Consider the following 3,416-nt stretch of genomic DNA (forward strand, 5'->3'; position numbering starts at 1 on the left):
AGAAAAAGTCGTTGGCGATGGTATTCACAGTGGCGATAGAATAGTGGGGGGCTATCATGATGGTTGTGAGCTGTGGTGAAGAGGATTGTCATAACCCAATTTTTTTCCCTTTTATTTTAATTATTATTATTATTTTATTTACTAAAAAATGATAATAAAAAAATGATAAAAAAATGATGATGAAAAACAAATAAAAAATAAAATAAATGAAGAATGAATTAAAATTTGAGTTAAGGGCAACATGATTGGAAGTTTAAAGATTTAATTAAACTCTTGACTAGTTTAATTAATCAAATCAAGGTTTTAATTGGAGAATTGATAAATTTTGAGACATAATTGAGCTTGGAATTAATTTAATAAATGAAATCAGTGACTTAATTAAAGAAATATCAAAGTTTGGGGTTAATTGGGGGCATAATTGCAACAGATTAAAGGCCAAGGACTAACTTGTAAAAGGCGCTGAAATGTAGGGGTCCAATTTCAATTTAACTAGGGGCTTAATTACAAAACTTTTAAAACTTCAAGGGCAAAAACGCAAATAACCATTAACACCAAAACGACGCCGTTTCGCCAGGCGCTGTTCATCTTCTTCAACGGACGCCCACCGCCACCATTACACCTGCAATTAATGGCTGGAAGAAACGGCAATGGACTGAGGAAAAAAAAAGAGAAGAACAAAGACAGACGGAGAAAAAGAACCAGGAGAGGGGAGTATACAGAGAACAAAAAAAATAGACAGAAAGAAAGACGAGAGGACGAAGAAGAAAAACACAGAGGAAAAACAAGAAACAGAGAGCAGAGGAGAAAGGCAGTAGGGGCAAGAACCAGAGAAAGCTTGGGTCCAGCCAACCCGCAGCACCAGGACCCTTACCATCATAGTCTTCGTCCGGAGCAGGGGAATTCGAAAGCACAGACCAAAAGCTTTCTTCCCGAACACAATCTCAAAAGGAAAAAAAGGAAAACAGAGAGGAAAGCGAGCAGAGGAGAAGAAAACAGAGGGAGACAGGGAATCAAGGAGAACTGACAAACGAACCACACCAGCAGCAAAATCAAAAGAAAGCCAGAGAACAAGAAAGAAAAGACTAGACGAAGGGAAAGCAAGAAGAGGCTAATCAATCAGCAACCGCACGCCTTCGCCTTAGGCTACCATGTAAGTTCTTCCTCTTCCCTACTTTGCAAATTCATTTCATTTGTTACTGTGCAAAGGTAATATAATTACCTTGCAACTGTTGCAAGCATGCGTGGATAATTCACGCATGCTCGCAACAGTGCCCAGAGTCACTGGCTTGGGCCAGTGACTGAGTTGGGCCGGCTGGGCTGAGCTGGACCCAGCTCCAAAAAATATAAAAAAAGATAAATAAAAATAAAAAATAAAAAAAATAGAAATAGAAATTGCATGCATTAGAAATAAGAAAATAAATGTGTTTTTATTGATTTTATTCCCTGATGCTAGAATAAAAAAATAATTTTAATGATTTTTTTTTAGCTACGAATTTTTACCAACGCCAGAGTTGGAATTATTCATAGTTGAATTTTTACCAATGCCAGAGTTGAAATTACCCGGAATGGAATGTTTACCAACACCAGCGTTGGAAGTATTTGTAATTAAATATTCACTGATACCAGAGTCAGGAATATTACCAGTGAATTGTCATAACACAAATAAACAAAAAATTTAGCAATTTAAGACAAGATTAGGAATGCAGCTTACCTCAGGTAATATGCACTGGGGGTGTTAATACCTTCTTTAGCCACAACTAGTCCAACACCATAGAATCTCTGCTGACCAGTCAGGGTTCCTAGTGACCATAATACTAGGTGGCGACTCCTTGAACCACATTTTTTTTCCTAAAAAAACAAGATGCCAGATATCTGTTCTTTTTCTATAATCAAGAAATTTTTTAAAGTCGTCGCGATGTCCGAATGTCAGAAGGATAAAGGGTTGTGAGTAACTAACATGGAGGTTGGCAGCCATAGGTCGCTGAAGAAGATGGTGGAGGAGACACTGGTTTTGTGTGGCTAGTGATGTTGAGCTTTTTATTGTTGTTGCTCCTCTGCTGGAGCTGTGGGGATAAAAAAAATAAGGGTCACATATTGAAGTTGCTATTGATGGCTTTGAGGTTGGACCGTCGCTGATTTTGGTTTGAGAGAGGAAGGAAATGGATATATGGATTTGTTTGGTTTGGTTGAAAATAGAGTATGATATGTGGTGGTTGCTTGAAACGAGAGGAGATGATGAAGGCCAGTATAATGTTTTTTTCTTTTGTATGCGGTGGTTAGGTTTAGGTATCATGGAAGCTAGAGAGAGTTTTTTTTTTTTTTTTTTCTATTTTTTCTATTAGTTTTTTTTTATCCTCTCTCCTAAACATCCCCCTTTCTTTTATGTGTGTATAACCACTTATTTATAAATAAAATTTGTTATTTTCTTCCCTTCAATTGTTTGGTCCCAAGCAATCTAAATTTTATTTTGTCCCTTATTTACTTTCTTTTCACTTTTGATCTCTTTGTCCATTTATTATATTTTGATTTTTCTTATTTTTTTATATTTGGATTTAAAAAAAAAGGTAACATCAACATTGACTCAAAAAGCATGTTAACAATTAAATGCATTTGAAAGTAGATTTTTTTTATTTTAAATTCTTTGAAAAACACTAAAAACGATGAAAATACATCAAGAACATAATTTTTTGGGTTTTTGTTGTTTTTTTTTATTTGTTGGTTTTTTTCAAAAACAAATAAAAAATTGGGTAGCAACAATAATAATTTAAAATGTCTTTTATGTTTGTAGTATTGAATTATGTATTTATTATTTGTTAAATGACATGTATCATATACTAACATGACATGTATCCTTCAAAAAGTATACTTCAATTACGTAATTTATATCTTATACTACTTAATGTTTAATAAAGAGATATTATATATTAAGGGACACCAATACACTAACTTTATATATTTTTAGATAATAATATTTAATTCTCAATTATTCTATACTCGCAATTATAAATTAAACTTTAATATAATTGTCTTAGATTGGTTTTTAAAGGATTTACAATATAATATTAATGTAATAATTGTTACATATTAACAAATTTTAAATAATATAATTTTTGTTACTTATAAAGTAAAATCTAGTTAAAAATAAATAAAAACGTTGGACAATTAGGTTTTTTTTACAGAGTTTATATTCTAAAAAATTAACAAAAATAATTAAAATATAAGATCAGCTAAAGTTTTCTCTTGACTAGTTTTGACCTAATAAAACCAGGTAAAAACTTGAGTCAATTGGAATCGAGCAGTCGATGGAACAATGAGGGGTGTGTTTGGGATTACAGTAGCAATGACGGTTCAAAGTGCTTTTCAATTAGACATGCATTAAAATAAAGTTTTTTATTTTTTAAAAATCATTTTTAATA

Source organism: Populus trichocarpa, chromosome 6 (genome assembly GCF_000002775.5).
Source record: "Populus trichocarpa isolate Nisqually-1 chromosome 6, P.trichocarpa_v4.1, whole genome shotgun sequence".
NCBI classification, from domain to species: domain Eukaryota; kingdom Viridiplantae; phylum Streptophyta; class Magnoliopsida; order Malpighiales; family Salicaceae; genus Populus; species Populus trichocarpa.